This window comes from Macaca nemestrina, chromosome 16, assembly GCF_043159975.1.
Source record: "Macaca nemestrina isolate mMacNem1 chromosome 16, mMacNem.hap1, whole genome shotgun sequence".
Taxonomy (NCBI): domain Eukaryota; kingdom Metazoa; phylum Chordata; class Mammalia; order Primates; family Cercopithecidae; genus Macaca; species Macaca nemestrina.
This window is the reverse complement of record NC_092140.1, coordinates 22,838,050-22,848,885: the sequence shown is the minus strand read 5'-3', so window position 1 is coordinate 22,848,885 and position 10,836 is coordinate 22,838,050. Positions and strand designations below refer to the sequence as shown.

The following is a 10,836-nucleotide window of genomic DNA, read 5'->3' as shown; positions in this document are numbered from 1 at the left end:
CTCAGTCCCTACTCCTCCTTCTTTTAGTACCTCTCCAAGTGTGAGCAGGTGCATCTCTGAAGGCTGAACTGATTAATAAACTTGACTTTCTGTTACGTGTCAGTTACTAAAGGGTTTTTCTGGGGAGGGGGTTAGAGTAAAGGGTTCCCAAGGGAGATATTCTAAGCCTCCTTGTAAATCAGTAGGATTCTGTCACCTAAACACCTCTAGGAGATTTTCTCTTTTATTCCTCAAAATCCTAACAGATAGGGCTGCATCAGACTTACTTTCTTCTCTACCTAGGAGCATAGTCTTCGTGAAACTATTTTTCACACAAATAGTGTTGGTTCTGCAAATAACACAAGCCTGTAATCCCAGCACTTTGGGAGGCCGAGACGGGCGGATCACAAGGTCAGGAGATCGAGACCATCCTGGCTAACACGGTGAAACCCCGTCTCTACTAAAAAATACAAAAAACTAGCCGGGCGAGGTGGCGGGCGGCTGTAGTCCCAGCTACTCGGGAGGCTGAGGCAGGAGAATGGCGTAAACCCGGGAGGCGGAGCTTGCAGTGAGCTGAGATCCGGCCGCTGCACTCCAGCCTGGGCGACAGAGAGAGACTCCATCTCAAAAAAATAAATAAATAAATAAATAAATAAAATAAAATAAAATAAAAATAAATAAAATAAAATCTTGTTCTAAAAGGGGTCACTGGCTGTCCTTATAAATTAACAAGTAAAACAACTAAAGACCGAAAGCAGTTGAATGAAATGCTCACAGCCATACATTTAGTAAGGAACAAAATCAGCATAAGAGAACTTCTGCTTTTTAACTTTAGTTCTGCATGCTTTCCCCCATACGGTAAAAATGAGCCTCAGACTTCTACATCTTATGCTGTTTTCTTTCCCCGAACCGTTTGAAGAGACAGTATCACAAGTCTTGTTAAGCACTAAGGAGACACCCAAGAAAAAAATTAGAACTTGATAGATTTTTCTTAATCTAAGGACCAAGAGTATAAAAGTCCAGATGTAATTAATGGATTTTTAAATATCTCTAAGTTTTAACTGTACTCAGCTTACTCACCAAGGCAAGAAACATTGTCTGGATCTAGTAAAGCAATTATAGAAACAAATACTTTCTCTTTAGTAAAATGAAAAAGTCCCAGGAAGAAGTCCTATTTATATTTATTTCCCTTGAGGCTTTCACCCCCCACCCCCTCTGAAAGTGAGTTTTAAGGAGAAATGAAATTTTGGGACTGGATGACTCAATTATGTAAATGCACTAATTATATATGGAACAGATCCTATTTCATATGTTTTCTTTTTTTTCTTCTCCTTCTAACTAGAAGAAGTGTTTTTAGATACATGTGTTGTCCAGGGTTCCCAGGGGGTGAATGTTCTACATATGTGCAACATTTAGAAATACAGTTCCATTAACTGTCCTCTATAGCTTTTCTAGGTATGGTTATTTCATAATAGGTAATACAGTTTTAGGACCAGTGAGATGCATTACTGAAAGTTTCCACAGACCTTCCACCTAATTTGAAACACTACACTATTATAGCCTCATAAGTAGATTATTAGGTTTAAGTTTATGCTAGAGGAAGTTTAAAAGCTGATATTCTTCCTCTACAGGGTCATGACTATCACCCTTCTTTAAAAACCAAACGTGCGGCCGGGCGCGGTCGCTGTAATCCCAGCACTTTGGGAGGCCAAGGCGGGTAGATCACGTGAGGTTGGGAGTTCGAGACTAGCCTGACGAACATGGAGAAACCTCATCTCTACTAAAAATAAATTAGCCGGGAGTGGTGGCGCATACCTGTAGTCACAGCTACTCAGGAGGCTGAGGTGGGAGAATTGCTTGAACCCAGGAGGTAGAGGTTGCAGTGAGCTGAGATCGTGCCATTGCACTCCAGCCTGGGCAACAAGAGTGAAACTCCATCCCAAAACAAAAACAAAAACAAAAAACCAAATGTGCTGCAATGAAGGTAAATTAATACCGCTGTTTGAAGTATCATTTTTTAAATCAGGATACACTTGTGTATATATATCTATATCATATCTAGATATTGATATATATCAGAAATTTATATCATATCTAGATATATGTCATATCTCTACCTCATATGTATGATTACATATGATAAAGCAGAACAGTAATGCCACTGTATGGTTATTTTTGAAATACTTAGTTTATATTTTAAAAGAATAGAAATATTCTTCTGAAAGAACTTTTGAAAGAGCACCTAGGACTCGTTTCAAACGTTATTGTAAAGTAGAGGAAATTGGTTTTCAACGATCTCTATCTCAGTTCCTCCCTGTTCTTTATTCAATGGGCCTATGCTCTTCCTTTCACATTTTTCATTTCCTAAACTGAAACCTCCTCTAAGTTTCCTAATTGAATATGTTATAGCCAACTCGTATTTCAAGAATATGCATCACAGGAAGTTTTTATTTTGAAGGAGGAATAAAAAGCTTTAAATTGAAAGGACTAAGGTCCAATATTTGTCTGTCCTGCAGGCCAAAATGTCCGCCCCTTCATGTTCTGCAAAAAGTCTAGATGATGTTGGAAATTAAAAGTTTTTGCTTCAAGCTTTGATATAGTGTCAAATGACTTGGTTGGTTGTGGTCAACTTGGCACCATTGATAGACTTCTCAAAATCTAACTGCTTTTCTTAGAATTCCTCTCTTGTACTACAAATGGTAATTTGCTGATAAAAGGAGCCCATGAGAGATTTGCAAGATGGAAGTGAAACAAACGCCAGGATGTTCAGTGTCAGGGCAGAGGGATGTGGCATGCTGCCAGGGACTTCCGGCCATGGGGTTTGCAGCCTTCCGGAAGCTGTATCATTTCCTTCCTCCACTGCATGGTGTCCTGCTATTGGAGTAAGCACGCTGTTACAGCACCTTATTCTGGCTGCAGTCTTCCTGGTTCTTCAGAATTTCAGCTCCCTCCACACTGGTGGAAAGCCTAATTCTACACAAAACTCCTTATTTGCATAATAGTTGTAGTGGTTTTGCTATTCTAGTCAAATCCAGCCTGCAACAGCTTTCAGAGAAAAATTACAACATTCTTTGCATTACAACAAATACTGGTTTCATATTTCTAGGTGATACTAATGATTGAGACACATTCTGCAGAAAATATAAGTAATTTTCAAAAATATGTTTGGCTTTCCACATGATTTTGATTTGTAATAAGGAGCAAAACTAAAAACCCTTTTATTTAGATGTTTAATTTCCTTTCCCATAAACATATAAAAATGAAGGAGTATAAATATGTTAAAAGACAGAAAATACTGTAAGCTTTCTTTTTTATGCAATGTATACAGATATTTTTAGATTTCAATATACAATTTGTATTAGTTCTATAAAACCTTCACATAAAAATGTTTTATTTTTTTACATAATTTCTAGATATTTTTTAATGTAATTACACGGAATTTACAGAATATATTTATACTTAGTTTCTAGATTTTTCTAATGTATTCCTATGTATATTATATATATGTAAACAATATTGGATATATCAATATCATCTATTTCTTATTAAGCCAAAGCCAACAAAAATGTTATTACCTCACTAAGTGCTTTCAAACAAGAATTCTAATTTTACATAACATCTCTTCTCTTCATTTTGCTGGAAGGAAATGATACCTAAAGAATTATTAAACTGGTGATTAAGACGGTCATCACTGGTTAAGTTGAAGTGTGAATAAGAGAAAATGAAACAAACTTTATTTACTTCATAAAATACTAATTTAAAAGGTTTCTTACACATATTTTCTTAAGTATTTTATGCTTACCACCTTTTATCTTGTATCATATTGTACACAAAGACAAGACAAATTAAGGACTGCATTTTGGAAACCTGTGCCCTTTCCAAAGAAACTGCCATTTGCAAAGACCATTTCATAATACATTTATCGGAAACCAGCAGGCATCAAAGATTTTCCTATTGTGGCAAACTGTGGGTCAAACTGACGCTTCAAAAAGGGCAGTCAGTATTGTATTCAAGCTGACCTTCTTTTGTTGCAATAAAGAATCTTGAAGCATTGTTAAATAAATAAATCCCACGTGCTGCTACTGACCACGAAGTACACTAGATAGAGTTCTCCTGATGGGAGAGCACATTATCAAAGTTCAGTACATTAAATTCAGAGCATTCCCCTTGTGCTAAGGAACTAAGGGTGCAAACATGAAACTACTCTTTATGTTAAGTATCTAAGGCATCCTCACACAACAATGGTTTATCCAATAGACATTTTGCTGAAAGATGAATGTTTGCATGTCAAAATCAATATATTGGTTGCATATCAAAATCAATATATTGGTTAATATACCCATTTTCTAAAACCTAAGATAAAGAATACATAACATTTTGTCAAAAATTTTAATTCTACTTTTAATATTTAAAATGTTGGTCAAATTATAAAATCTTGACAATATGTCATGAAAAATTAAGTTCTTTATGCTGCCAGGTACTGACTCTGCTATCTACTCTCTACTATGCCTTTTATACTTGCACATCCAAATAGAAGTTGATTTGCAATTGGCTCATGATTTTGTAATATTTATCTCTAATTTTTTAATAGAAGAACATAATTCAAGTGAAAGTTTTTTTAGTAGCATGTTTTCTTGTTCATTGTTTGTTTTCTTTTTTGTTTCTGTTTTATAAAACCAGGTGCTTCTCTCAGTTACGCCTTTGTGAGCTCTCAAAAGCACTTCGTCTTCAACTACTAAAAACATTTGGTGTTTCAGCACTATCATTTCAACAAACTTGATGTAATCTTTGTCTTCCATATACTTAAAACTGTAAGGAATTGTTTCAGAACAAGTTTACTCTTGTTTTTTTTTTAAAAAAACATATTTTACACTTAATGTCTTTTTGAGAAATCTGTTGTTATGAAGTTTGATTTGCAAAAACAAAATATGTTGTTGGCATCTAATTTACTTTAACACTTCTTTTTTTTGTACTTTCTATGTTCTTCTTTAGACTGCATGGAAAATGACTTACCATACATATTAGGCAATTTTGAAGATCTTTCTCTTCAAAAACCTTTGGATGGCAGTTATTGTTTTAACTTTATTTCTTCCTCAAATAGGTGAAGAATTTTTAGTAGGACCTTCCTTGAAACACTCCTTGTCTACTTAAGATCAGTACAGTTTTTAAGTTATTTTTAAAATGTTAGGAATTAGAATATAATACATAAGCACTATAATTATTCATATTTTGCTTAATTTTTATAAACAATTTTTCATATAAAAATATGTTCAGAATAAATTTAGCAGACATTATCTTTTAATTATTTAAAATAACTAGCAATCTATTATTCTAATTATTTAAATATTCTAAAATTTTTAATAGATGTTTTATTATTACAGATAATTATGAACAGAACCATAACTAAATATTATGTTATTTTATTCAAAATAGTTGTTATTACTTTAACAGACTAATAGAATTTCAAAACATAAAGCACATAAAGTGAATTTTTTACTGGAGAGTACATCTATAATTCTTACTTTTAAAAAGTGAATATTTTGTATTCAGGCCTTGTTTTTATTACTGACATTTTACTGATGACCTATGATGGTAGCCTGTGTGCTAACATGATCATTGATCACATACCAGCTCAGTAATGTCAGAAATGACAATAAAGTTGACATTTCCCTATTTTGTCTTCAAAAGGCTAAGGCTGAAATAGAAGCTAAATGGTAGATTTCAGGTGATTACCGTGGCCAGCGGCAAACATGGCACATTTTATTATTCATATACACCTTCCACAAATGATCATAAGTGCTAGCATTCTGTGTGTAACATGTTAGTCTATATTCAGGAGTTACAGTAATAAACAAAACAGAGAAAAACTCATCCTTCATTCTGCATCTGGGGAAGAAGAGGCAAACAATAAGAAGTAAAGAATTAAATACCTAACATGGTCAGATTAAGTGTGAAGAAAAGTCAAGTGGACTGAGAGACTAGAATGAGAGGTGCTGTTTTAGAAATCATGGTCAGGAAGGTCTCTGAGGAAAGTATTACAGAGAAGATGAGGACTTAGTCATATAGGTCTCTCTCATATCACAGTTATAATGTTGCTAAAGAATGTCTGCCTCTATTTTTGAAGGAGACCCTGAGGGCCCCGAAAGTGATTTTATTTACCTACCCTCTAAATACAATGAAAATCTGTCTGGCTATTTCACAAAATGTAGACAGATTCGTGTGTTCATGGCTTAGACACTATGTTTCATTTATTGTGCTTTATATAATCTATTTAAATAAGCATAAAGCTATCGACTTTTTATGTTAGAATTTCTCTACTTAGGCAACTTTATTAATCTGAGGAAGCAAATTATAACCTGTCCATTTAAAGAAGAATTATTATGATGTGACCATGTTAGCTTTTAAGGAAACCAAATTACTATGAAGTGATGGGTAATGAATGCTGCATTTCCTTTCAGCCCTTAATGAGCCTGTGCAATGTTAGGTAAAAACTGGAATAGCAATGCATTTCATTTGCTATGAGAGAAAGAGGACTTCCACGTTTTCAAAACCATGAGAAAGGCTTTTCTTGCTTATTTCCCACAACCATTTCATCATAAAAATTTCTCCTAACTTGATCATCTCTCACTACCTCCATATCCAATCCATCTATAAATCCAGTATCTTATTCCTAAACACATTCCAAATCATTCCAGTTATCCATTTCGGAAATTACTTGCATTTCAGCCACCATCATTTTCTTCCTGAACTACTACATTATATTGAGTTGAGGGAGGCTTACTTACCATTCTGGGACTTGGACTAAAATCTGAAGTTGCAAACGGGAACAGTCTGGAACAAGTAATTATATGTAAAACCAGAGTGCATCATGCTATCATTGTTTCTCTCGTATTCCTATGCATTTCCTTTATCTTACGGTCACATATCTAGCCAAGTCCAGATTTAGCTTAGTCAGGTGAATTGAGGGAAGAATCTGCCTAGGGCTTGGAGAAAACAGCCACAGGGAAGAAAGACAATTGGTTTCAAAGGCTTGGTGAGTTCTGCAGCAGGAGCAGGAGCAGTTCCCAAAGAGGTGAATGAGTGCAATTTCCAGGACAGTTTTGTGGAGCACATAAGCATTGTTCAATAACATGTTGACATTTTTTAGGAGGGAAACCTAATAGAACAAACCTCAGACTTCACGTGGTTTAAAAAGTGGAAACTCTGAAAGTGTTTATAATTTAAAGAAAATGTTTATTTCTGTAATCAAAAGGCTAGTGAGGTTTGGGGACAGATTTATTAAGCAATATTCTAAATTTAGTGTTACTGTAAAGGGCAATCTGGGAATATTTAGTTCTTTCCAGCTATTGACAGAAATAGGCCACAATGAGAAATATTTATTTAAATGGGAGACCAAAGGAATTAGAGTATTCTATCAGTGCCTCTTTCATCTTCACCCACGAGTCTATTTCCTCAACAATTATATCCCAGATGATATGTCACCAGGCTCATTTTCCAGTCCCCTTGATTAAGCCAAGATACAACTCAGTGAGGCACATGGATTGAATTCTTTTATATCATTTGAGAGGAATAGCTTCAATTGGTCTCTCAGAGACCTATCAGCTAAATGCAGTGTCTTAGTGTCTTTGCCATGGGCCAACAGAACCTAAGTTTTAAACATAATTATAGAAGTTAGGCTTCAGATGTATACAAAATCCTAAAGAATTGGAATAATTTTGCTCTCAAGTATTTGAAAAATTTCATTTGATTGTATGTGATTTGTGGTTAAATTCTCTCCAGAATATTACTGCTTATTTTTAAAAAGTCTATTTTAGCATTCAACAGGAGTGCTCAATTAGGGAGGAAAATAATAAACAATAGTTACCTCAGCTATAGATTTTAAACCAAGGATGATGAATCACATAGTTTTAAAGATTGTAAAGTTTAATTTCCGTTGGTGATTAAGTATTACTCTTCAGGCAATTATATTATGCCAGTGATACACCATTCTACATCCTTAAAATAGAAATATCCTCTAACTTGATAAAACAGAATACATCTATATTTCTATAAACATGTTTTTTAAGAAAAGATATATGAAAGTAATAAGGATATTACCATTTGTATTAGGCAAAGGTGTGATAAATTATTTTGTTTTCTAAACACATGATAGTTTCTCTTTCTATAAACATAAAAATGGATAACCAGGCCAAAACATATAAAACTTAGATTTTGTGTTTTGAGTTCCAAAACCTCTATACTTAGATTACCTTTGTAGTTCAGATATATATTACAGACTTTTTAATAGGAAAGATGTGATAAACTACCCTCGGATTGTATGTGCTTGTAATGGCATTATTTCTATCTTGTTGACAAGTCTGCGCTCACCTTTCATAAAAGCGGAGAATGACTGTATGCATTTATCACAACTCCATAAAGTATACAACAGTTTCTACTTTGTTTCAATTAAGGGGGAAAAAACAGACATATAAGTTTGGTAGGAAAAAAAAGCCCTCTATGTGTCCACGAATTCTAAGTTAGGGTGTCTGATTTTATAGGAAAACAATAATAATAATAGTAATAAAACAGCTTAACAGTAACAAAGATTCTCAGAGTTTTTTTTTTAAGATTGATGCTTAGTAAAAGAATTATAGCCGGAACAGCTGCAGGAAAATCTGGCACAAAGATAGTGCTCTGGTTAAGATATGCTCTATTGCTTTCTAAAACAGAAGGAATCACAGTGGCGTAAATGTACAAAAGATGAGAGGGTAAAGCACCTATATTACAGTCAATAACATAAAATGTCAATTCTTACTCAACCCTATTCAAACAACCATGCATGATTTCTCCTGAAATTACTACTAGGCTTGATGTTTTCTTCATTAGATTCCTATCACCACCTCTACATGGTGTTAAACCAGGGGTGAATAATAGTTGCCCTGCAGCATCATAAAGCGAAACCCCATGCTAACAATCTCTGTAACTACAGAGTGAGAACGCTGATTAGCTGGATAGTGTTACTATGAGGGAACTTAACTGGCAAACAATTTCTCTTCCATTTTCCCAAGCGATTAGAAGAAATAAAAAGTGATGCAGTTTTCACAGGGATTTTGTTGTTTAAAACATACATGAAACTTACTGTGGCCTTAAAGTTTATGGAAATATTTAAATGCTCTTCTGGGAAGCAAATAGAAGAAAGTCTTTAAAAGGAAAGCCAAGATTTACTTTGACCTTTAGCTGAAAGCTATTTCCCCAAAGCAATACTTCTGGAATGAAAAGGAAGATAATAATGATACTCCTGAGTTTTAGTTTCTGCTTCTGTTCAACTCGACCATAACAGTTATCTATTGCATGTAGAAAAAAAAATACCCCCAAATTTAGAGGTTTAAAACAGCAAACTTTCCTAACCACCTCGTGTTCGTGTGAGAGCTATATGGCCACAGCTTAGCTGACTCTGAGTTCCTCATGAGGTTTTAGTTCAGCTGTTAGGCAGGACTGCAGGCATCTCCAGGCTAGTGTGCAGCTGAATAATACTCTTCTTCCAAGCACAGACACATGAACAATGGTAGGTCCTGGTTTCTCACCACATAGAATTCTCCATGGGCTGCCTGAGTGACCTCATAATGTGGCAGCTGGTGATGACAGAGAGAGCTCCAAGAAACACTCTCGACAGCAGCCACAGTCTTTTTGGAACCTGTTCTTAGAAATGACATTCCATCACTTCTTCCATATTCCATTTTCAAGAAGTAAGTCTAGACCACATTTAACAGGAAACAATTACATAAAGGAAAGAATATCTGGAGGTCAAGATCATTGGAGGCCATCTTGGAGACTTCCTACAAGGTCTATGTTTCTTTGTTTACTTCTTTTGGCTTAAGAAGAATCAAGTTCGGCCAGGGGCAGCGGCACACGCCTGTAATCCCAGCACTTTGGGAGGCTGAGGCAGGCGGATCACCTGAGGTCAGGAGTTTAAGACCAGCCTGACCAACACGGAGAAAGCTCATCTCTCTACTAAAAATACAATATTAGCCAGGAATGGTGGTGCATGACTGTAATCCCAGCTACTACGGAGGCTGAGGCAGGAAAATCACGTGAACCTGGGAGGCGGAGGCTGCAGTGAACCGAGTTCACGCCACTGCAGACCAGCCTGGGCAACAAGAGCAAAACTCCGTCTCAAAAAAATTAAAAAAATAAATAAATTTTTCTTCTATCTAACGACAGGCAAAGAAACATCTTTTTAAAACTAGCACATCATGAGTATAATATTCTTGTATTTAAGAGCACATGGAATAAAATGTTAAAGCAATCTTTAAAAATTCTCATTTTACTACTGTATAGAAAATATCTAAGTTATACTTTTTCTTTGCAGATATAAATAATAACTCTGTCAAGGAAATAATACATGTTCACATACACATAACTCATACAGGTTGTATCTGAAGCTTAGAAGGTAACTGAAGTTTGTTTATTTCAACTACGCCGTTGCTGGTTCTACGCTCGATTCTGTGAAAACTGTGGCAGTTGCTTCCCTGTGTACAACTATTGTCGGCATTGTGGTGAAACTTTAAAATAACATGCGTGACTAGGAAATGGCAATAAGCCTCTTTAAAAAGGTAAATGTAAATTACAAAGATGTGTTGTTCTTGAAATAGTTCTGCAGAGACCTGTTATCTGCCACTTCCTACCTCTGACTGCCAGCAAGTTATGGAGCATTAAGTTAGTGCCCTCATTTCTAAAAAGAATGGCTTAGACTAGTAATTTTTAACTTTCTTTTCCCTTGTAAAATGTTGTAATTTTGCATCAAAATATACCAAAAGGTAAGAGAAAAGGCAATGATGTGAGGTTTGCTGAGCATCAAAAGATATGCTGACTCTTCGT

At 35.2% G+C, this 10,836-nt stretch overlaps 1 long non-coding RNA gene across 1 annotated transcript; it reads right to left on the bottom strand.

The window, feature by feature from the left end:
• Positions 1–2,404: 2,404 nt before the first annotated feature.
• Positions 2,405–9,578, bottom strand: LOC105477144 (uncharacterized). Its single transcript, XR_011614682.1, has 4 exons — positions 9,370–9,578; positions 6,765–6,810; positions 3,555–3,632; positions 2,405–3,024 (listed from the first exon to the last, which is right to left on the bottom strand). It is a non-coding gene; the product is annotated as an uncharacterized lncRNA (long non-coding RNA).
• Between the last annotated feature and the right edge of the window lie 1,258 nt (positions 9,579–10,836).